This window comes from Desmodus rotundus, chromosome 8 (assembly GCF_022682495.2).
Source record: "Desmodus rotundus isolate HL8 chromosome 8, HLdesRot8A.1, whole genome shotgun sequence".
Taxonomy (NCBI): domain Eukaryota; kingdom Metazoa; phylum Chordata; class Mammalia; order Chiroptera; family Phyllostomidae; genus Desmodus; species Desmodus rotundus.
This window is the reverse complement of record NC_071394.1, coordinates 130660871-130685319: the sequence shown is the minus strand read 5'-3', so window position 1 is coordinate 130685319 and position 24449 is coordinate 130660871. Positions and strand designations below refer to the sequence as shown.

The 24449-nt window shown below is 50.4% G+C and overlaps 1 protein-coding gene across 8 annotated transcripts in view; it reads right to left on the bottom strand.

The window, feature by feature from the left end:
* Positions 1-24449, bottom strand: part of DAG1 (dystroglycan 1) — a 65352-nt gene that overhangs the window by 40685 nt on the left and 218 nt on the right. The window contains exon 1 of one of the 8 annotated variants that reach the window (XM_045200193.2): positions 20248-20268. The exons of 1 other annotated variant lie outside the window; for it this stretch is intronic. The gene's annotated coding sequence lies outside the window, so the exon portion shown is untranslated. Of the gene's footprint in view, positions 1-9994; positions 10447-14221; positions 14245-20247; positions 20269-24449 lie in introns of those variants that run through there. 6 more of the 8 variants (XM_024565702.3, XM_024565704.4, XM_053929242.2 and 3 more) reach the window with 6 other exon arrangements.

Sequence of the window (24449 nt, the reverse complement as noted above, 5' to 3'; positions counted from 1 at the left end):
AACTCCTTAAAAATCTAAACAACTTTGTCTGGGTAACGGAGACCTCCATCCTCCATTCTCAAACAATTCCAGCCCTTTTCTCACCTTGACGGGCCAGTGCCTCCAAGCACCACCCACCCCAGCAAGACACCGCAGCACCAGAAGCTCACAGGCAGGGGATCAGTCAAGCTGGAGCGGCCTTCCAGGAGGTACCAATGGGCTCATGTCTGGGTTTGTTTTTTAGTAAGATACTTGGTACACGTAAAATAACTAATCACATATGTCATTATAAAGCACAATAAAAAACACTCCTGAACTCATCGTTCAACCTAAGAAATATGTCTAGCCTTTATTAAATATCATACTGAGTTTAAACCAGAAAGAAAAAAGGTGTAGTAATAACAAGTAGTAACTACGCAGGGGTGCAGGGCACATTGCTAGAGCAGCTATGGGGAAGATATTCTGTCCCAATTTTACTGAGGCAGAGATATCAGTGTCCTTTTACTTAAGGACACATTAGGACGGGAGGGGTCCCAGGGGACTCAGTACCTCTGGTAAGTTCCTTCCTCAGGCCCAAATTTCTACTGCTGGGGCACTCTGTTGTCACTGTCCAACCTCATCACCCTGGTGTCAAAAATCTTTCCTGTCTTGCCAAAAAGAAAGGGTCCTTGGGGGAAGACCGCACCTCTTGGGAAGTTACGGCCACAACAGCATAGAATGACCAGGCACCATCTGAAAGGAAGAGTTCTCCTTTAGCAACTCAGTGCTGTCTTGTAACAAGTGCTGGCATTTGCAGTGTGAGCTCAGCACAGCGCTGTGTCTTATTGCTTTATTTGATAAAAACAAAATGCCACTCCCGACCCTAAAACACAGGAAAAAAATACCACTCTGCTCAGGCAGGAGGATAAAATAGTCTAGATTTTTTTCCTGTGACAAAGGACGACGAAAGGTAGGAGGAAGACAAACATCTAGGGCGGTGCCAGTGCCAGCTGCTTCTTTCACAAGACACTCCCACAGAAGACGACGAAATCGTGCATCCTGAAGCATCTCTGAAAGAATGGAATTTTTTACTCACGAGATCAAGGACCATTCCAAAGTCTACCTATGCGGGTTCCAGAGGAGCAGCTTTCTCAGCAGCCACCCACGCAGCCCCAGAGACCTCGTGCGGAAAATCCCTTTGCCAGCCCCAGGAGGGCTTGAGCTGGCCCTCTCCGGCCCCTACCACCATGGGCTGCCGCAGCTGCTCTTCGCAGAAACTGCTGCAGCACAACAGCTGATTTCACATCTGGCTCCCTGTCTGAAGCCAATACCCCCCCAAAAGCAGCTGCTGGTGGTCTCTATCTGTCCACTCACTGAACCATAAGGACCTCACATATTTTTTCCCCAGGGACACAGTGGCCTGAGGTCAGGGGAAGAACTGGCTGATTAGTAAGGCAGTCTGATTATCAGAGAAGAGCAAACCTGTCTTTTCTATAAAAAGCTGAGTCCCTCTGGCTTGCTCTACCTGGAGAATCATATTCTAGAGTATTTCACATCTTCGACGAGTTCCACAGTTGATTAAAGTCAAAATAATACTTCCCAGACTTACTGAGATACAGTTGAAGGCCAAACTAAATTTCAAAAACAAGGAATTAAAGTCCAATTTCATGGTGGGGGTGAAAGGGATCATCAACACCTTCCAGTGCATTCAGAGCATAAGAAAGGCTTGGGGGACTACCCAGCCTCCTGTGACCAGCCACTCCTCGGCCACCCTTGGGGACAGCAGGCCTGCCTCTGCAAATATGGTCTCAGAGCTGCTGCGAGTGAGCTCAGGCCCCCAAAGGGGTCGACAAGAATGTTTGTATCGCAAGACACGACAAAATCACGGGCAAACAAAGCATGAGCTATCCCTCAGAACACTCCTGAACAGCAGGGCAGCATGTGAGGAAGTGACTGTTTGCACTCCCGGACCTTCAGCACCCAGTAACCACAGCGGAGGCCAGAGCGGGCCTGACACTGAGGCAGAGGGCTGTGCCCACAGGCACAGCCCACAATGGGTCCCATTCTCCCTGGAAGCTCACGCAGGAGTAGAGAGGGGAGGCCAGGACATTCCTTCACCCCCTCACAAGGAGGGAAAGGGCACAGACAGCCTGGAGAACGAGAGGCCTGCAGAAGAATAAAGCATAAGCAGCCATTTTCCTTTCCAGCTTCGTGAATCAAAAAAGAACCAGGAAAAAAACAGAATGGAGACCTAACGTGCCATCTGACTAAGTCAGGTAGATTAAACAGCCTGCACATGAGTCCCTCCTCTGGTCAGCAATGCCCAACCAGAAAGGAAAAAACTCAGAGTTTTGAGGGGACAGGGACACCACAGGCCCCATCAGCTCAGAGCTGGCACTGCGAGCAGAACAACGAACTTTTCCTGCTAAGGATTTCTTTCCAGCACCAAGGAATTCAGTCACTTTTCAAGCTACTTTTAAAACTGGAGAACGTCGACCTTCAGACTGGCAAATACGGTGTTTTAAGTCTCTACTGCTGCTGACCCTTCTGACAAAATATTGTGATCTTTTCCAGGTAAGCAGAAGCAACAGCTGGCAGCACAAGTCCAGAGAGGGAGAGAGCAAGACAGGAATCCTGTTATCTATTTGTGACTTTAATGAATTCTATTTTTAGATCTTTAATAAAGAGCTTCTCTTCTAGTCTCCTCCTACCAGGTTTCTCTACTCAGGCAATTCAATCTCAACAACACTGCTAAAAAGTCTAAAAACATAAGACACTTATTGAGACAAAGCTGAACAAACAGGTAGAGCAAAGTTCTCCACACTTTCTCATTTTCCACAAGACCCAGAATCCACCCCTGCTCAAGGGCTACTCATAAGGCAGGGCTCCAGGATTAAAAACTCCAGTTAGCGAGGCTCCCTGAGGTCAGGGTAAATCCAGTGCAAAGACAGCCTACCAGCTAAGCAGAAGTATACACAGGCATTTACAGTGATGAGAGATGCACGTTTTATGGAAGCATCCCGTAGTAAAACAAGGGCCCAGAAAATGGATGGTGTCCCAGGTTCCGATTAACAGCCAAGTAAAAAGGAAATGCTATTGGAATTCCATTATTGACTATATCATTTTTCTTGGCAAACACAGAGAATCAACCCCAGCCCTGGAGAACAAGTGAGCTAAACAAGAGGGGTGTGTTTGTCAACTAAGAACTGGTTCACTTCTGCCACAGACAGCCTCGGGAAGCTTCTTAAATAACCCCAGATCAACCCCTAGATTGCCTGGGGGCAAATGCTCCCAGCACAGTGAGAGTTAAAACAGAAATGGCCATATCCCTTGCAAAAACGAACATCTTCCAATGCCACTAATTTGTTTCAATACGTATATACCAACTATTAGAACTCTGAAACAGGCACTTCTTGTTTATAGATTCCCTTACTCCATATGCAAAAACTCAACATACACAGAAATGAAAAGCAAATGCCAAACCAGGGAACCAAGTTGGGCACTGGACACTATTTCCTTGAATATGACAACATCCTTCCAAGTGCTTTACTCATCCTCATCCTTGAGCTCCCCTCAACCAGCACATTGGCCTATACTTAGAGTCCCCTCGGGATGTGACCACCTCAGGGAGAAGGAGTCTACAGCCACACACCCTCCATCGCAGGAAGCATCAAGTCTAGGCCTCGACATGGCTGTGGAAACTGCACGCCCATGCACGTCACAGAAAAGGGACTAGAAAAACATATACAGTGCTTAAAACTAAAAGCCAATACAAACCTGCCTTGCTTAAACAGGTGTACACCCTATAATGCCACATTGCACTTTCTCAAAGCTTTATGTTCAATGTTATGATGGTAAGAAAGAGATTCTAAAACAACTCCATGCACAAAGATGTTAACTGCAGCAATACTTATTATAACCAAAGTTAGAAACAGTTTATCCAGCTAAGAATTGGGGACAGGTTAACCATAAAAAACGGTCTATTTATAGGACAATGTTCATGCTATAATGCCAGGAGGGGAAAAGCAGGATAAAAATTAAATCTATACTCTAACCTAAACTTGGTAAAAGAGCTGCCCAGGGGCCATCTCTGGGGACACCCAGGAAGCTGGGAATAACGGAGGCTCCTAGGTGGAGAACCAGGGACTGAGGGAGGGGGTAAAATAAAGATTTCTTTCCCCTGTAGTATGCTTTTAAACTTTTTGAGTTTGTACCATGTGTTGGCATTTCCTATTTAAAGAGTAAAACCGGGGGGGACAAGAGACTTTTCTTTTTCTTTCTACTTCCACCTTCCACATTTCTTACTTTAAATATATGTATTATTTGATACAGCTTTTTCCGCACTACAGTTTTAAAATTCCATGGTTAATCATTTTGCCACGGATATGTTTATTATCCATCACCTTTCTTTTGTGGAAGTCTCTCTTTTTAAGTACCTTACATCACTTTCTAGAGCTAGGCCACTTTAGAAGCCTTATCCTCCTGGAGCGCAGAGGCCCTGCGGGAAAGAGGGAACCAATATTGGTGGATGCCCACAACTGAAACTGAGTGACACCACAATCACCAGCTGCAAAGGCGGTAAGGGATCCCACTGGGTCCCCTGCCCACACCGCCGATCAGTCGCCCTTCTTTGTCAAAGTGTGAAAAAGAAAACGAATGTTTTCCATAGAGCCGATCTAGGGCAAAAAATTACAGTTTCAAAAATATATAATTAATTCCGATGCCTAAAATTTAGACAGCGGTATTTTAAAAAACAATTAGCTCAAGAAGGTATAAATGAGAAGCAAAACCTCAACATTATTAAATGCACCCATGATGTGTAGGATAAAAACATTCAGTCATAAAAGTGACTCTTTTATATTCAGCTGATGGTTCCCACTAGGATCCTTCTAAAATATAAATATAAATTAAGTTAACATGCTGCTCAGTCCCATTCAGACTTACTTCACTCCAACAGAGCACGCAGTGCAGACAGCTGCACCAGCTCTGAAACCCTCGGTACACGAGAGTGCGCCACTGCATCCAGTCCGTCTTTCCACCCTGGACACGGAGCACGGCAAAGAAAACGCTTCACTATCAAACCTAAGAAATAAGAAAATGAACCTTGGCCAGGTAGCTTAGCTGGTTAGAGCAACTGTCCCAATACACCAACGTTGAGGGTTCAATCCCCAATCAGGGCACATACAAGAATCAATCCATGAATGAATAAATGAACAACAACAACAAATCAATGTTTTCTCTCTCTCAAATCAATAAATAATGTTTTTAATTTAAAAAAAAAGAAACAGGAAAATAAGAAGCCCTATTTATCAAGGCTAAACGAAGCCAGCCCTCTGGCTGGTATAATTTTGTAAACTACTCTAAAATCCTATTTATAGAAATTGCTACCTGAGCAGTATTACTAATGATCAGAGAGGAGAGGGATGGTCAAAAGGCAAAGCAGGTTCTGCAACTCACAGGGAAACTGCTTCAAACTAACTCCCAAAGGCGTGGACACACGAAGACCTGCTGGTAAGTGACCAGAGTAACCACGGGTACACTGACAACCACCATCACCTTACTTCAGGCCTGGAGTGTCAACACAGGCAAAGCAGAAAAAGATGGGGCTTTGGAAGCAACAGCACAGTAACACTGGCAAAGGCACAGAAAGCACTCTTGAACATGACGAGGAAGAAAACTTACTCCAGAAACGGAGGGAGAAAATTTTTTTTAAATGTTTTTCTTGATTTTAGGGGGGGTGGCGCGGAGAGGGAGAAAAGAGAGAGAGAAAAACACAGATGTGAGACAGAAATTCGATCCGTTGCCTCCAATATGAGACCTGACGGGGAATCAAACCCTCTATCTGCTGGTATATGGGAGGAGCCACACCAGCAAGGGCAAGGGAGAAATTCCTGACTGACACACAGGACACACTGAAGAACACACTACCTGAATCCACTCTCACTCTGAGACCCCTTGAGGTTCTATAACGTCTCTCTCTAGTCCCCACCTGAGCCCCTGAGATGCTCATACCAGCATTTCTTACTCGACACTCTGGATGCCTCCAAGCAGTCGCACTCTGCAACGGCTCAAGCTGAAACAGCGCACCTAGGAACCTGGATATTGAACAAACATCTCCCTGCTGACTCTCTAGACAGGCTAGGAAAAAAAATCACAAGGCCTCACTTTTATTCTTGCCCATCCACGAAATGGTTCTATCACAACTTGCCACTGCTACACCAGGCTACTTGTGAGCCTCTCATCAAGAAGGCTATGACCAAAGTAAATCCGACCCAAAAAGGCAAGTACAGGTGAAAGGGCTCTGACTTCCAACATCATGGGCCACCCTCAGTGTGCCCAGCACAGGTCAAGTCTTCCAGCCAATGGCAATTCTTTCAGTGAATGCAGCCTAAATCCCCATCACCCCTGCATGACTCAGAGACTCCCCAACTACAGACATTTTAAAACACAGTGGTCCCCCACCCCACCAGAGTGGGTCAACAAATCATGCTTTTTCCTTCCTAAGTTCGCCCCTCCCTCAGCACTGCTCTCTGCCACCACAGTCTATCCCCTTCAGCTGCACCGCTGTGACGCTCAAAACCGTACTCCTGACTTCTCACCCCTTCCTACCAAGGGCACCAGCACAACCCCACCCGGAACTTCCAGGAACTCACCACTGGCCCAGCTCAGCCTTCAGGTCAAACGCCTGTCCTATTTTTCCCCAGGGGACATGTCCTTTGGCTCCCAGCCCGTCCACTCCTTAGTCCTCATGGCCTGTTCTTTTCCTCCTCCACTCTTTTCTGCTCACCCAAGGACAGCCCTTCATCTTGCCCGCCTGCCACAAAGGCTCAAGCCTTCCCCACTTTCTGCCGTTTAGGGGCCCTCTTTATTCTGAGTCTCTCAAGTCCTCACCAGGGCTTGCCTGATGCTGCCTTACATCCCATCTTTCCACTGTCACCTCCTGCCCCTTCCAAACAACAGTAGACCGCTGATGACACCAGCTCCACTCAGGTCCCTAATGTCTGCTGAGCTGACTCACCTCGGACCTTCTTTCTCTCTCTCTCCATTCCCCTGCTGACCACTGTCCTCGTTCAGGTCCTCTGCCTCCCCAGTGGAGCGGTAACCAACTTGCCTCCCGTCCAAGTCTCCATGCTAACACTGGGGCTCACTTCTTAAAGCCAAGAGTTGATCCCACCACAGCTGTGCTCCAAGACCTTCAAGGTTCTCTCTTCCTACATAACTCCAAACCCCTCCATGTGGCATTCTGGCTCCAATCCAACCAACCTTCCAGAACATACAGAAAAGACGCCCAGTCCTCTACCTCCCACCCCTTGACTCTACTCACCTCTTTTCCTTCCACAGAGTTGTGACATTCCTGCCACTGCTCCCTCATCAATCAAACCATGAACCCTTCCTGCAGGTCCAGCTCAAAAGCAGCGCTCCCCTAAAGCCTGCCCTCCCCAGCCTGGAACCCAAGCTCTGTGGCTTACTCCATTCCGGTGCCCAGAGTAACCAGCACGCACAGGCCCCAGGAAGGCTCTCACAAGCCCTCGTTTCTGAGAATGGTCCCTCGCAGCATCCCCCACAGGTTCCTAGAGTTCCACGTGGGTTCCTGATCACCTTCCCTATACCATCCTGGCGTTCTGCCCACCACCAGAAACCTGGGCTCGGTCTTCACCAAAGAAGCACCCGACTGAGGCCATTATTAGTGTCAGTTTGTTGCAACACAAATGCAGATGGGTATTGCCCAATATCCAACCTGAGTTCAAATCCTAACTCTGCCACATGATGACGGTTGTATGACCCTGGGAACGTTCCTTCATCTGTGACTCAGTTTCCTCAGCCACTATAAAGGATTCTCATGAGCATCAGCAATGGTGCGTGTAGAGCAGAAACACTCCAGGCCACCACCGTGGCTGATGCAGGTCCATGGCATTACTGACCTAGACCGCGGGAAAGGGTGGACCAACTGCGAGGGAAAGAACTCAACGTGCTCTCCTCTGCCTCCACATGAACACACATCTACTCTCACAGGTCAACGCACCTGCCCTGGCCAACAAGAAATGTAACGCCCCAAGTTCAAGTGACAAAGTTTTTAACAATCAAATGCCTTGCCTCTTCTTACCTAAACAACAATCCCAAAGTGGCCCCAGGGTCCCTCCAAACCCCAGCATTCTCAATGTTTAACAGACACCAGCAGACTCTGCAGAGGAGGCGGTTGAAATTCTTGGTCATGCTTAGGCTTCTGACCCATACATTCCTGAACGCAGGCTCCTCCCCGGACAGCCTGGCATCCCCTCTGCTCCACCTTTTCAGCCCCTTCTCAGCCTGCTCCTCCTCCTTCCTCGTTTCTCCTCCACTGGCTGACCTTCCAGCCAGAGGTCCTGACTCTAAGTCCCCGGCACTACCTATGTGGCCACCAGCAAGATCTCTCTAAACACAGGTTTGGACCACACCACTCCACTGATTAAAAGCTTCCCTGGGCTCCTGCACCCTGAATATGGAGTTTGAACGCCTCAGCACAAGAAAGGCCCAGGCCTCCCAACTGTCAAGCTGAAGGACTCACCGGTGCTATTTTAGGCACTCATGTACTTGTGGTTCCCTCTGCCCAACCTTGCTGGCCCTGCAAGCCTCAGCTCAAGAATTCCCCTGTCCTCAGGCTCCCAAAGAACCTATGAGCACACTTAGTGGGCAGGCACCTTCAATCACAGATTCCCTGGCCCCCACTCTCCCCCAAACTGTGTTCCTTAAGGTCAGAACCAGCCTCTTTTACACGAGTCCTCTGGACCTACCACAGAATTTGGCCGGCAATGGGGCCAAATATTTGTTTAAATGAATGAACGTATGTGCCAAATCAAATTTTCTGAACAGCGAAGACTTGCCCTCCGCCTCCTTCAACAGAGGCACGTAACACAAGCTTTCACGTTCCAACCAGGTATTTGCTGCCTATACAGTACTGCTCACAGTGCAGCCATACAGCATCCCACAGGCTCTGAACATGATCACACCACGAGTCCAACTTCCTTCTCGTCTGCAAGAAATGGCTCCTCAGTCTCCTATAAGCATGCAGGCCATGGGGGTCTTATTTCTTGGCTCCAAGCAAACAAAGTTCAATTCAACTTTTTCATATTTAATCTATAGACTTTTATGCCTCCAAGATTGAATTTTTTTTTAAATAGAGACATTCCAAAAGCGTCATGTCTCTGAACACAAGGCACAAAACCACCTGATAAAGTTACCGTATCCCATCTACACCAGACTCCAAAACACCTGGTAGCACATCCAACTCTTTATCTGGGCTTATGTCCTATAAACACCAGACACACCGCACAGTCTCGGTTCCATGCCAGGAACCACTTCTACTTGCTTATTTAGGGAAACACCAGGCAGGGCTCTTAAGTTAGAACTCCAGGCTATAAATGTGGTGTCCCAGTCTCTTGCTCCCACCAAGGCAAAACTTCATGGTCACTATTAAAACTAATTCTGAAGTCAGTTTATAAATTAAGATCTTTTCAAGTCATACAGATGAAAGTACACACTTTAAGTTAGCAGCTGACTTTATATGAAATTAACTTGAAATTTATGGCAGAAGGATTTTAAGCCGAGAGAGCATTTTCTCTGGAGACACTTTCCAAATACACACGCGAGTGAATCTGGTTTTCCAAAAACCAAGTGAAAGGTGAAAAGGTAGGCTTCCAAAGAAGCTCAAGTATGTGTGTTCGGGAGTAGGGGGAAGGTGAGCCCAAGGTTCTGAGCAACTCAGGACCCAGCGGGTGCGGTGCCCTTCCCCGCCTCCTGCGGAGGGTCCACGTCCCATCCTCAGACTTCCGCCTAAGTGGGCCGCGAGACACTCTTTGGAAGCCCGAAAGGCGGTCCACAGACCGCACACGCTCGCGGCCGACGCGCAGGCCCCGCGTTCCCAGGAGCGCGGACCAGGCTGAGGCCTTGCCCATCGTCGCGGCATGCTGCCCGGGCCCAGTTACCGAATGCCCCGAGCATTCGCCTTAGGGACCGAGAACAGGGGGGCGGTTCTACCCAGGCCGCGCCGCCGCCTCACCCGCAAGGACGTCCGCGACTGTGTGTCCCCGCCCCGGGCCAAAAAGCGAGCAGCAGCAGGTGTTCCTCGGGAGGCTCGGCTGGCGACGGGAATGGGGGCCCGGGCTGCCAGGCTCAGCGGCGGAGGACGAACGGCGCACTCACCGAGCGCCGGCGGGTGGGCCGGGCAGGTGCTCGCTCTTCCTGGCCGCAAGACACCTCCGTCGCCTCTCCCTGGGGACTCGGCGCGAAGCCGCCGCCGCCGAGCCCGAGAAGCGCGAGCGCCGCACCGCAGCCTCCGCGCGAGCACGTACCCGGCGGTGAGAGGGCGCCCAGCGCGAGGGCGGGGCGCGCGGCCGGAGCTTAGCAACCGCCTGACACGCGAGTACCGCAGCCAATCCCGCGGCCAGCTCCGGGCGGCGCCGACCGGCAGTCCGCGCGACGCCCGTTTCTGCCAGCGTCCACCGCCCCGCAGCGCGCCGCACCCGCGCACAGGCCCCACCCCGTGCGCGCTGCTCTGTTCGTTGGCCCGCCACGCCCCCGTCCAAAAGACACGCCCCATCCTTTAAGCCCCGCCCCCTGTCAGCCAGGTCCGCCCCCGGGACCCGCCCCAGCTGCATCGGGGAGGGGAGGGGCACCCTGCCCAACTCCAGGCTTTGGGGCCTCTGAGACAAATCCAACCAACCCGGGGTGGTTAGGCTCAAGAATTGGCTCGGCTACAACTGGCCACCATCATCGTATGAGTACGGCCCTCCTGATTTCCGCCGAACGCTAGTCAAGAGGTATTTCTAAGCTATGAAAACAATCAGGAAGCATCCGCCAAACTGCCGAGGATGATGGGCCTGTTGCCCGGCACTTAAGTGGATGGAGAAAACTGAGTCGAGGGCAGGAAGGGCGGGAAACCGGCCCTTCTCCGAAGGCCTGACCCCCAGCAGGCTTGGAGATCCGGAAAGCGCCTCAAGCTTGACCCTCATCTCCTCCCCCGGCTTTGAACGCCGGAATCTGATGCCTCCTTTGGTGCCAGAAATAGCTCTGACCCTCTGGTGTGCTGGTCACTCCTTGTGGCCTGCATTCTTTCAGCGGGTGGGGACTTAAAGCTCAGGGGTACTGCCGAGGTCTGTCTCCCTTCAAGGGGTGGGTCCTAAAAGTGCTCCCTCTCTCCCCAGGGCTTATGAACAGCCCCCTACCCCAAAGGCCCAGGACCTGACAGTAACTGGACCTGAACAGTCAGTCTCTGGATGGGTCTAGAGATGGGACCCGTGGTGGGCTCTGCTCGCTTTCCGCCCCCAAACCCTGTGCAGGATGTGTTCATTCCTTTCCAGGCCCACACTCTTGTCAGGAAGCATTTTGAATACAGAACTGGCTACTGCAGGAGAGGGGTTTCTTCCTGAATCCAGATGGCTCTGGGTCTCCCCTGCTTTCTCCCCCACCTTAGGAGCATCTGGGAGAGGCAAATTTCAACAAGGGCAGAAAGGAATGCCCCATCTCCCAAGCACATATACCCCTTCATGATTTTTCTATACTTAACTGCACAGTGCTTGCTTTAGTAGCATATGTACTTCACAGCCTAGACTCCAATTCCCATTCACACAGACTGGAAAAGGAACTAAAAAACAGGAAAAAAAAGCACCAAATCATTTCTTAGATGTTAAAACTAAAAATATTAATGGTCTCTCAAATCCAGCTCTAAAATTCTGCTGCTTTGAAAAAGCTAACAGCCCTGGCCCGTGTGGCTCAGTTGGAGCATCGTCCCATAGACCAAAAGGTCACGGGTTTGATTTCCTATCTGGGCTCACATGAGAAGGAAACCAGTTGATGTTTCTCTCACATCAATGTCTCTCTCTCTCTCTTCCCCCCTCCCCCTCTCTTTAAAAACAATGAAAAAATGTCCTTGGGTGAGGATACAAACAAACAAACAAAGGCTAAGAATGCAGAAAGTTATTTGGGTTTCTAAACAAAATACATTCTCTCATTCACTCCTTCAGCTTATGGAGTCTCCCCCCACACCCCTGCCCCAAAAAACACACCAGGCACAGCTTGGCAACCCTGGGCTCTGCTGGGGATTTTGGTGTCTAAATAGATATACATGTTTTCCGCAAAGAAAAGACAGCATTGGGTACAGGCCTCATGAGTCATGTCCCTTCTAACATCTGCACAGAAGCTGACCATCCATGGATGCCAGAATAACCCCTTCTTCTTTTTGGCACTGGTCTTGCTAGATGAGTCACCAGGCCACATTCTGGCATACAGGGTCCCCGTGCCCCATGCCCAAGTACCCCCAAAGCTCTGGCCAAGGGAGAGGCTCTACCTCAACTAGCTGGTACCAAAAGGTGAGATAGGCCCTTCCTCCTCCTGGAAGGAGGGAATAACAACCAGAGTTTGCCTGAAGCCCTTACAGCTAAATCTTTTCTAGTCCCTGCTTCTCCAGGTTTGGGGCTCAGTTGGAGGTGCTGTGGCCCCAGGCAGGCCCTGAAGCCCTCCCCCTCCCTTAGTTTTCCATTCCTGGCAGAACAGCTCTGAGCCCTGGGCCTCATTGCTGGCTTGCTTTATTTTTTGTCTGGAGTTGACATTCACCCAACCTCCTGTTTCTTCAAGCCCTAGAAGTCAGGAAGACTGGCTGGCCAGAGTTGGACCAGCCTCTTGGGGCCTAACCAGCCCCCAAAGAGCCCATAGCAAAGTAAAGAGGTAGGTGGATAGTTGTCTTCGTGGGCTCCTAGGTTGGATGCAGGCTGTAAAGTCAAGGCCTTGGTATTCTCTGCAGCCACGAAAACCAAAGCCTTTCCCCTCCTGGAAGACTGCACATCCCTCCCTAGGACTCAGCACAATGTTTCCAGTGAGCCTTGGGAGCTATTCTGGAACCCCAGCAGGACCTAAGCCTCCCTAAGACAGGCCACAGCCGGTTGGAGGACAAAGCCAAGAGTGAGGCCCAGAGAATGCCCAAGAGCAGCTGCTGAGTGGTATGGACTTGAAGAAGACTGATCAAGAGGCTGAGAATAGGGCTCTTCAGGACTGACAGTCTCCCCTCAACTCTCCTGGCCCTTTAGCCTCCAGTGTGTGCTCTACCTAGACCCCCAACCTGAGGCTCCAAGGAGATTTATCAGCTCAAGGTCTGTCCCCACACTGGAGTATGAGCCCTTGGGGCCACCGACCAATTTGCTTGGCCCCACATTACAATCATCACCTAAGAGCCTGCACATAGTAGAGGCTCAATTTCTATTTGGGAAGGAAGGAATCAGGGGATGCTGCCAGCCTCACTCCCTAGTAGGCAGTCTCCCCAAGGGTCCAAGTCCTGTACAAGGCCCACCCAAGGCAAATGTTCCAGTGTTCCTTGGGGCTGATACTATTTAAGCCAAGGCCTTGGTTCTAGCTCAGATAAAATCCAGCAGACACCTACATGGATCAAACTTTTCTATGGTCTTAGGATTCTGGGGTTTTTTATTCTGGCATGTTTGCAAGGCACCAACGGCCAAGGGCCAGTGCCCAGCCCCAGACTCTTCCAGAGGGAGGAAGGCTCCTGCTGCTGATCCTCCCTCAGGCCCAATGGAGAGGCATAGGAGCAGTGCCGGCTGAGGGTGGAGGCTCCTGACCCAAATGCCAGGCCTGCAGGTCTGCCTGCAGCAGTGGGCTGGCAAGCAGGGCCGGCCAAGTCAGGGCAAGGGAGGGGTCTCTTTTGTCTGAATTTAACAGAAGGCAGATTGTCTGGCTGCTCTGGCAGAATGAAAGGGCTGATAAGTTCATCCGGGAGAAACTGCCAGTAGGCGTGTTTGCAGGTCACCACCAGCCTCCCCAGAAAGCCAGCTCCTTCCCTTGCAGGGGGCCCTCCACTCCAGCACTTCCCCCAGACCCCTTCATGCTTGCCTGGCACAGGGCCTTCCTTCTGTCAGCCAGGGAGCAGCTTGCACAGCTGGCCTTCCAGGACAGTACAGTCCTGTGGGCACAGGAACCCCACAGCAAGGGTGACTATAGTTTGAATGAAAAATGTCACTTCTCCCCCTGGGTGGACACACATGTCCACTGCCCCCTCCCTCAGCCACATGCCACACTCTCTGAGATGAAACAATCCCCCAAGGCCGACTTTGGGTGACTGTTCTCAAAACACTGGGCTTGTTGGCCTTGAGCACTGGACTAAACACCAGGTTAGGTCTGATCTGACCGAGCAGCCAGTGAAAGTGAGCAAAGCTGAGTGGCCTATCTGTTGATTCTCCAGTCACTGACCAGGGAGCCCCTAAACTTAGGGGAAGCCACCTACCCTTGTCCAGGTCAGCCAGATTGAGAGCCGTTTCTCTGCTCTCAGTCTTACATCCGTGTCCGGCTCAGGGCTGGGCCACAGGTTCCTCCAGGGCAGAAACGCCTCTTCCTCTCAGAACTGGCCTGAGATCTAGCCTGTCCGTCATCAACCTGGGATACCCTCAGGGGCCCCTTAGTCAAGAGACATTGATCAGTGACACAACAGCCACTGATTCTGTTATCATGGCTGACGGGCACACCCTTGGAACACGGGAAAGGGTTGCACCAGAGTGACACGTAGCCTTTGCTCCGGGCTGCATGCTGACAGACACAGGCAGGGCCTCTGGGAGCCCCTCCTGTGGTCTGGGGAATCCCCAGCGTTTCTGGGAGGAATGAGAGGGATCCCTAGGGTCATCTTGAGGGGAGCTAATAAAGGCATAAAGAGTTAGCTCATCAGCCAAGCCTCCCATCATGTCTATAGGAGGAAGAAACTCCTGCTGGGACCCAGGGCTAAGGTCATTGTGTGACCTTGCGTAAGCTGCTTGCCTTCTCTGAGCCCCTTGGTCACCCGCATCATCAAGTGACCTCATATGTGGGCTTCAGAACTGCCTGCTCACTGAGAGTGACATGATCATTTCCTGTGACTGAGTCAGGGCCGAGGTGAACATCCATCATGTGTTTCGATCCACAGATATTTACTGAGTTTTGTATGCTGGGAATGCACAAGGGATAAAAGGAACCAGCCCTGCTCTTGAGGAGCCCAAATTCTAGTGTGACAAGATAGATATTAAATAAGTAAATAAACATGGTAATAAACAAGTAAATTAAACAGGGAATCCTCAGGGGCTGGGATGGCTGGGAGGGGCCAGAACCAGCTCTGTGTTCTTCAGGGAAGGACTGCAGGAAGTGAAGGAGGAGGCTGTGGCTTTCTAGGGAAGGACTGGAACAGGTCCAGGGAATGGAGGAGGAGCTGGGCAGGTAGGTCTGAGGAACCTTGGAGGTCGCCATGGCCTGAGCAGTGAATGGAACAGAGAACAGGGGAGAAAGAGCAAATGGTGGGAGGGTCGCACTGGAGCTGGAGCTGGACCGGACCAGGCTGGGGTTTGCCGGAGTAGATCTCAGGGGCAGGTTAGCTGGAGGGTGGGAGCAAGGAGGCAGGGCGGATCCCAGCCCCTGCCCTCGGGCCTCCAGGAAGGAATGTGGTAGGGTGAGGAAGGGGGGGACAGCAGTTTAGCTCTGGAGCCCCTCCTCCCCCTGGTAGGTAGGGAAGGAGAGACTGAGCGCAAGGCAGTGATTGGGGGTCTTTGGAAAGGAGCACCAGTCACCAGGGAAGTCAAGTCAGAACAAGCATTAATAGAGAAATTTCTCACTTTCCTTGCCTCCACCTCCCCCTGGAATGCAGAGAGATGGTGCCCCTCCTTCCAGCCCCAGAGGAGGAAGGACAAGGGGGAGGAGGAATGGTTCCTTGGGTGTGGGCAGCTCCTGCTACGTAGGGTAGAGGAGTAGAAGAGTGGGGAGTAGGGGGCAAGGCCTTGCCCCAAGACAGGTTCCAGGGAAATTATCCACCCAGCTCCCCTGGGGCTGCTGCCAGAGTCAGGATTGCAGGAGGTCCTCAGGACAGGTGGGGTGTCCCCTAGAAGGCACTTGAGGCTTCAGCCAGCTGTCCCATACATTTCCCTCCTGCTCACTGCTCAGGGCCAGTGACCTTCAAAGGTCCCTCCCTGCAGCTGCCACTTACCCAAAGTGGACTGAGCTCCTGGCTGGGGTCCCGTGTGAATGATCAGGAGAGGGTCTGTGTCCATCAGATGGGCTCAGTAGGCTGAACCTGATGAGGGACCTCAAGGATCAGGAAGGGCCTGGAGGGGGAAGGACTGGGGGCTGGGCTCAGGAAGGGGCCTCAGGTAAGTAAGACCCCAGCCTGGAGCCAGGGCTCTGGGCCTCTGGGTGTGGGCAAGACTGGCTGCAAGCATGGTGGAGGCTCTCTGCAGGGGGGCTGACTGTCCCAGGGGCCATGCAAAGAGCCATTCATGATGCCTGCAGAGTTTTCTCAGAAAAGGTAAAAAGAAGCATTTCACCTCTGCCCCTCTGATCCCATGACTGTGCCCAGGAGGGAATGTGGCAGCGGGTACACAACAAAGGTGGGGACATGGGGGTGGAAGGAAGGCTGCTTCTAGAGGGGTTGTCTTGGGTCTCAGAGCCAGGGCCCAGCAGCTGCTCATCCCATTGGGGGCGGGGGGCAGGAAGGAAGGCTGGCCTCAGCTGACCCCTTCCCCTCCCTCTGCTTGAAACTTCCTTGTACTTACCCTGCTACCTGGGACCCTCGGCCACTGGTTCAGTGTCAGTAGCTGCACGGAGGACCTGCTGTAGAGGTGGGCAGAGAAGAGGGAGCTCCCTGGCCTCCTTGCTGCGCCTACACTGGGACCAGCCTTGTTCCCAGTAAGACCCCTCTGCTGGCAGGAGGCAGGGCCTGCAGGTGCCCCAGGCCTATTTGCTCTTTCGGGTGAATACTAATGGGCCGCCCAGAGTTGAGGTCCCAAAAGCTGGGGCCCAAGTGTCTGCCGCTGACTGACTGGGACCTTGGGTGAACCCCTTTCCCCCTCTGAACATTGTAGGCCAAAGTTTTCCAAAAGGCTGTTTACCTTCCTTCCCAGGAGAAGGGCCAGAGCACAGGTGCAGATAAGGAGCTGAAGAGTGGAGGGGAGGGAAAGTAGCCATCCCAGGGACCAGGGTTGGGGAGAGTCCCAGGGCGGTCCCAGGGGAGGCTGTGTAGCCCAGAAGGATGGCCTTTGGGGGGAACCACGGGAAGAGGGAGGAGAGCACTGGCCTCGCAGCCCAGCCCCAACCTCCCCTTCCCTGAGGAATTTCGGTTGCATCTGAAAGCCAGGCTGGCCAGTTGGCCCACAGATGCTTCCCCTCCCCCAATACCCTCCCACCCCCACTGGCTTTTGACCTCCATTCCCACGGCCAGCAGCCAGGGAGCTTCCTCACCTGTTGCTGCCCGGTGCCCGCCCTCTGGGCCGGCAGCTGTCCTCAGACAGCTGGATCAGCGTGGGATACTGCCCCCGGCCGAACTGCCACGACCTCCCCTGCCTTGACGGCCCTGCTGGCCCACCCACAGCCCTGCCTTTCAGATGTCCCTGTCCTCAATTCCTGGAGACCCACCACAGCTGTGGGCCACCTGTACCCCTGGCAAGGAGCAACAGCTGGCACTGCTCCCAGGCTCCTGAAGGGCCAAGGTGCCCTTGCCTCCTGTCAGCCCGAGGGTGAGGTGCCAGCCTCCCCACACACACTTTCCCCTTGTCTTCTTGGGCCATGGTATTTTGAGCACCCTCAGGTGTGGCCTTCAGGGAGGAGGAGGCTATGGGACCCTGTCCTCTGCTGACTCAGGCCACTTGGGACAGCAACCAGAGCTAATGTCCAGACCCAAATCTACCTGTGACCCTGCCCTGCTCAGCGCTTAGCCTGACTTCTGGCTGCTGGAGAACCAGAACGCCTCACTTCCTCCTCACATGCCTGGCTTGGCCCCCTCCCTCCACTGTACCCCACCCGACTTCTCTGCCCTCCACTTCTACCCATATGATCTCCACTTGCACTTCTCTCATACCTCCCCTCCCCTCTTCACCCCAGTCTTTCATGACCCCTGCTGCATGGAGACTGTAAGTTCCTACAAATATGCCAGGCATCTGCCAGCTCCCCTCCAGTCTTCCCACTTGAGACATGTCTGCCCAGAGCATTCTCTTCCACTTGGCCAACCTCGTTCCTGTCTCAGTTTCCAGCCTGGGCACGTGTCCCTGCGCTGGATCCCTGCGTAGCCCACCATATTATTATATTAGATTTAAGGTTGATCCCTAGGATGGACCGAAAGATCTGTGTCTGTCTATTCCCTCCCTCCATCCTGAGAACCTCTAGTACCTGAGACGGGGCCTCCTGGAGAGACCTCCCAGAGAGTCCAATTGGCATTTTGGAGCCTAAACCCCACAAGCCAACATACTTTCAGGGACTTGCAGTCACCTGCAGAATAAATTTAAGCCCCACCTTGTACTACTGGGCTATAGGGGACTATAGGGACTTGCCCCAAACAGATCAAGACCCACCAGTCACGTCACCTCCCCTCAACTTTCTGCAGAGTACCACTTGTGTGGTCCCCTCTTGTTCAGATCAAGGCACTCCACAGATGCTTGCTGAGTGGGTGAACAAGTGGATAAGTTACATCAAAATTTCAACTACCAGGACCCATCCACCCCGGGAGCCTGGGACACAGAGGCTTTGGACCCATGACAGGGGCTTCCAGATTTGGAAGAAAAGGGCAAGGTCTGTCTTCCTCTCCCCTTGTGCATATGGCCAATGACCACTCCGGCTTCACCTTGCTGGGGTCTTGACATTATTGAGTTGTGGAAATAACTCAGGAACAAGTTAGGGAAGAGGCAACAGGCCAACCTCAGTGAGGAAGAAAAGGCAGAGGCCTCCTAGCCCCTCTCGAAGAGCAGCAAAAAGACCTGGGGCCAGTGGTTGGACAGAGGTGTTCTCAGGGTAGCCTGATTGTCCGGTCATCCTGAGAATTCTGGCGTTTAAGCCAACATCAGTCCTTAAGTGTTAAAGGGTAAGGAACTGGGTGGAGGGCGGGAAGTGGCCAAATCAAACCACAAAGCCCTTTACTGAGGATCTATCTATTCCCAGACATGCAGGAAGTCCAAAAGCAGAGAAATAGAAGACATAGGCAGGACAACCGAGAAGCACGTGTTCCGGCTCTTCAGTGGGGAAGCTGCACACAGGAAGCAAGGAGGTGAGTGAGAGTCAGGCAGGCTGGCCTGGCGTGAGGTCATGTGGAGGAGGGGTCACTGCAGCTAGGTCTTTGGGGAGGGGAGCAGCTGAGTTTCCTGCTGCCTTGGTGAATTCCCAGGAGAAGTTCAGCAGCAGAGCCTGTTCAGCAGCAGCAGAGCCTGTCCAGGCCTGGCCAGATGGGAGAGAAGGAGGGCAAAGGTGACTGCCTCAGCAGGCCCCCATCCTAGACTTTGCTGGAACTTGTCTGACTCTGAGCAGAATGATCTGAAGCAAGGGGGCCAAGCAAGGGAAGCTCAGAAAACGAGGTAGGCCCTGGCTGGTGTGGCTCAGTGGATTGAGTGCCAGCCTGCAAATCAAAGGATCGCTGGTTCGATTCCCAATCAGGTCACATGCATGGGTTGCAGGCTGGGTCTCTGGTTGGGGGCACATGTCAGGCAACCACACATTGATGTTTCTCTCCCTTTCTTTCTCTCTCCCTTCCCCTCTCTCTAAAAATAAATAAAATCTTTTTTTTTTTTAAAGGACTAGTTAGGGGAACTTTCAAGACAGCCAGCTGCTGGTCCTGCATTGCCCAACACTACAGTCATCTCGTTCCAGATTCCTTTCATAATGGGATAAAATGTACCAACAGCGAGGCCCCGAGTGGGGCCTGGTGGAGTCCAGTGACTTCAGCGGCAGGACAGTGGCTCCCAGGAAAGCCAGGGAAGCTCAGGCATTCCTTGGCTGCCTGTCCCCAGCAGCTGCAGGAAGCTGCTCCAAGCTCCCAGCTATGCCCAGCAGCCCCCAAAGAGAAAGTCTTGTTTCCCACCAACCCCCCTGATTAGATACACAGCGTCCTGGATGGGGCAGCTGAGTATTCCATGGCAGGCCCCCAGTGAGATGGTAGGTGGGGCTGTCAGCCCACATTTAGGAAGGTAGCATAGAGCCTGTCTGGAAACCAAGCCTGAGAAGTGGGTCCCATGGATTTCACTGCCTGTGGCAGGTTCCCCAGCTTCCCTACCTCCATAATCCAAAAAAGCTATTGATATTTTCCCAGACCAACACTCCCCCCACACAGATCCTTGCCTATACAGTTTACAAGGATTACTGAACATCCTGCAGTGCTTCAGGGACTCCAGGCGAGGAGTCCCTGAAGTGGGGTTAACGTGGGAGAAACTCCAGTCTGGGTCTGCCCCAGCTGGCGTGGGCCAGCTCCTGGCCATCTTGACTTGCACTGCCCTCTAGAGCCTGAGAAGCTGGACTAGGGGGGAGACTCAGGGGGCCTACCTGCTCTGCAGCTTCCTTGGAATTACTTTGACTCATCCTGTTGGGGACAGTATAAAAGAAGAGCAGCTTCATACTCGGCTGAGAATCTAGACCTACACTCACCAGGGCTGGGCTGCCCCACTCACCCTAGGCCTCCCTTCCCAGATTCCCAACAGTATCTGCTGCCCCCTAGCTGCTGCCCATTTAGATGCATCTGGCTGACAACTGGAGGCCTCCAGGAGCTCTGGGCTCTGATTCACATACGCATCCAACAACATACCTTCTGTGTTGGTTTTCTTTTTTAATTGGCTATAGCAGTCACTCACCACATTTATTGAGCACCTGCTGTGTACCCTGGGCTAAGGATAGCACAAGGTGAAATCATGCCCATTCTTCTGGGTCCTGCTGAAATCTCACATCCCCCCCACCTTTGATGGCCCACCCAGGATAGCCCTCCCAACTGGTTCACCTTGAAACTGAATCCTTCTACTCAGTTAGTAAGCTGCCCAGTGTGGCCACCTCTAGGCAGAGCCTGGCCTTGTTAGTCACTTCCTGCTACCTGCTGCTGCCAACCAGCAACTTTGCACCCACAGTAGGAGATGAGGAAAGGACTTCTGTCTGTCCTAGGACCCAGGAAGCCTTTAACAAAATGAACTGGCTGAACCCTCGCAAGGGTATGCTGGATGTGGCTCTTGTCATTTTGTTCTGGTGCTTGTCACTACTAGCTGTCACATGTAAACTGCTTTGCCTTGTCTCCTCCACGAGAATGAAAACTCTACGAGCACAGAGGCTTTGGTCCACTGCTGTATGCCTATATGACAAAAAAGTTCAGCAAGTATTTGTCAAATATAAACTTTTATAGAGTTGAGACTAGATTCAATGTACAACGTGGTATCCTTCTGCCAGAGGTGAACCCCAGTAGGGCCACTCATCAGCTAGATGGTCTTGGGCAAGTTACTGAACATTTCCACTCAGTTTTTCTTACCTGTGACATGAGAATGATTGCAATTTCTACCTTGAAGGGGAATGAGCTGAGTGAAGAACACAAACAAAGAGGACAGTGAGTGCTTAGCACACAGAAGATGCTAAATAAGTGTTAGTGATTGTTATTATTATTTTTACTATTATTATCCTGCTTTGTTCATTCAATATTCCTCAGGGCTTTCCCTGCCTGGATCAGATACTTGATTGCTTTTGGAGATCCGCTATACCATTGGACCAAGGTAGAAGTTTATGTATATAAGCAAGAGCAACTTGTGTGTGCATGTGTGTGTGAGAGATAAAGAAAGAGAGAGAGAGTGTGTGTGTGTGTGTGTGTGTGTGTTGAAGGAGGTTGGCTTTCATTCGGTTCTCCAAAGGCCTAGACACAACATAATTTATTATTATTTTTTAAAGAATATATGTATTGCCCTGGCTGGTGTGGCTCAGTGGATTGAGCGCAGGCCTGCAAACCAAAGGTCGCCGGTTCAGTTCCCAGCCAGGGCACCCAACAGAATTTAAGAAGAACTGGGCAGAAGGCTGGCTTGAAGGAGACTCTTTCAAACAGCCACTTTCAGAATCTAGGTGTGAACCATGCAAAGTGGAGCCCTGCATGGTTTCCTTGTTTTGATTATTGATGGGATTTTTTTTTTTAAGATTTTACTTATTTATTTTAGAAAGAGGGGAAAGGAAGGAGAACAAGAGGGAGAGAAACATAGCTCAGTTGTTTCTCGTACACCCCCAACCTGGTCAACAATCCAGGCATACACCCTAACTGGGAATTGAACAGCCTACCTTTCAGTCTGCAGGCCACCGCTCAATCCACTGAGCCACACTAGCCATGGCTTGATGGGATTCTTGATACAATAGTTACCTTGGTAATACTAGGAGATAAGATCTTGGAAAGACCTTTGGAAAGTTGAGGGTCCAAGGCTCAGGCAAAGAATGTCATTCCTCCCACCCAGAGCCCACCTCCCTCCCATGCCAGCCCTACCAGCCTTGAGTCTGGGAGCCTATTTTTACCGGTGGGTGGTTCTCTACTCCCCAGCAGGTGGCGCTACTGTCCTGACTATGCTGAAAGTTGCCGGCTAGGATACCTGTTCTCAGAGGCAGGAAGCAGACCAGTCCTAGGGGTGTAGTGCATGGTCCATTGCATGGACCAGTGCAATGAGTGCAAAGCTTTTCCATTCATTCAGGAATTCCACAAACACTAACCGAACACCAACTATGTGCCAGGAACTGGGAATTTAGCCAGGAACAAGACAGACCAAGTCCTGCCTTTCCAGGATTTATATTTTAGAGTCATGCAGTCAAATATGGTAGCTACGAGGCACACGTGACTATTGAGCACTTAAAATGTAGCTAATCTGAATTGAGAAGTGCTGTTAAGAGTAAAATACACACCTGATGTCAAAGATTTGGCTAAAATAATGTAAAATGTCTAATTAACATTTTTAATCGGTTTTATGTTGAAATGATCATATTTTGAGCTAAGAAAAATATCTTATTAAAAAGAATTTAAGCCCAGGCTGGTGTGGCTCAGTGGATTGAGTGCCAGCCTGCAAACTGAAAGGTCGCTGGTTCAATTCACAGTCAGGGCACATGCCTGGGTTGCAGGCCAGGTCCCCATTTGGGGGCGCACAAGAGGCAACTGATGGATGTTTCCCTCCCTCCCTCTCTCCCTCCCTTCCCCTTTCTCCAAAAATAAATAAATAAAATATTTTTTAAAATCTAAAATTAAAATTAAAATTAAAGACTGATTGGATTAAAAAAAACCAAGAACTATCTATATGCTATTTTCAAGAGACTCATCTTAGATATAAGAACCCGAAGAGTCTGAAAGTCGAAGCTTGGAAAAATATATTCCATGCAAATAGTAACTAAAGGAGGTCTGTTTGGCTATATTATTGTAAGACAAATAAGACCTAAATCAAAACAGGTTACAAGAGACAAAGAAGGAAATATATTGATAAAAGGTACAATATATCAAGAAGATATAAAAATTATAAACATATACACACCTAACAATAGAGCCCAAAAATATATGAAGCAAACCCAGCAGAATTGAGAGGAGAAATAGTTCTACAGTAATAGAGGGAGACTTCAGTGTTCCACTTTCACTAATGAATAGAACCATCAAACAGAAGACCAGTAAGGAAAAGGAGGACGTGAACAGCTGGACCTAATAGACACTCCACAATGACAACAAGATACACGTTCTTCTCAAGTCCACATGGAATGTTTTCCAGGGTAGCCTATATGTTACGTCACAAAACAAGTCCTAAGAAATTTTAAAAGATTAAAATTATACAAAGTATCTTTTCTGATCACAATAGAATAAAACTAGAAATGAGTAAGTGGAGGAAAACAAAACAAAAAAATCACAAACGTGGACATTTAAAAACATATTCTATGATGGTTCGTTTTATGTGTCAGCTTGACCAGATCACAGGTTGCCTACATATTTAGCCAAACATTGCTCTGGGTGTGTGTCCATGAGGGTATTTTGGGGTGAAACGTACATTTGAATAGTCTGTGTGAAGCACATTGCCCTCCCTAATGTGGTGAGCCTCATCCGATCAATTGAAGATTCGAATAGAACAAAAAAAGCTGATAAAAGTAAACTCCTCCCGCCTGATTACTTGAGCTGGAACTCTGGTCTTTTCCAGTTTTTGGACTTGGACTGAAGTATCAGCTCTTCTTGGGTCAAATTTCTGATCCAGGGGAGGAAAGCTCCTAGCAATATTGAATGAACAAGTCAGGATAATAATAGTAACAATAACCACTAACACTAAACTGTTGGTAGACACTTGGACTTGTTAATTTCTTCTAATTGTTAAGTAGTATTACATTGTATGAATACAGCACAGTTAGTCTTTCTGTTCATCTGTTGGACATCCGGATTATTTCCATTTTTTGGCTATTATGAATAAAGCTCTTGGGTGGACTTATGCTTCCATTTTGGGGGGCAAATACTTAGGAGTGCAATCACTTGACCATATTGTAGATATAAATTTAGTTTTTAAAGAGATGCCAAACTGTTTTTCAAAGTAGCCAAAAATAATCAATAGATGAGGGTTCTGGGCAGTCCATATCCTTGGCAGTCTTTAATTTTAGCCTGTTTTTTAGTGGCTGTGAGGGGATGCTAATTTGCCTTTCCTTGATGAATAATCACGTTAAACATCTTGTCATGGACGTATTAGCTATTTATCTTTTGTGAACTACCTGATCAAATCCTTTACCCA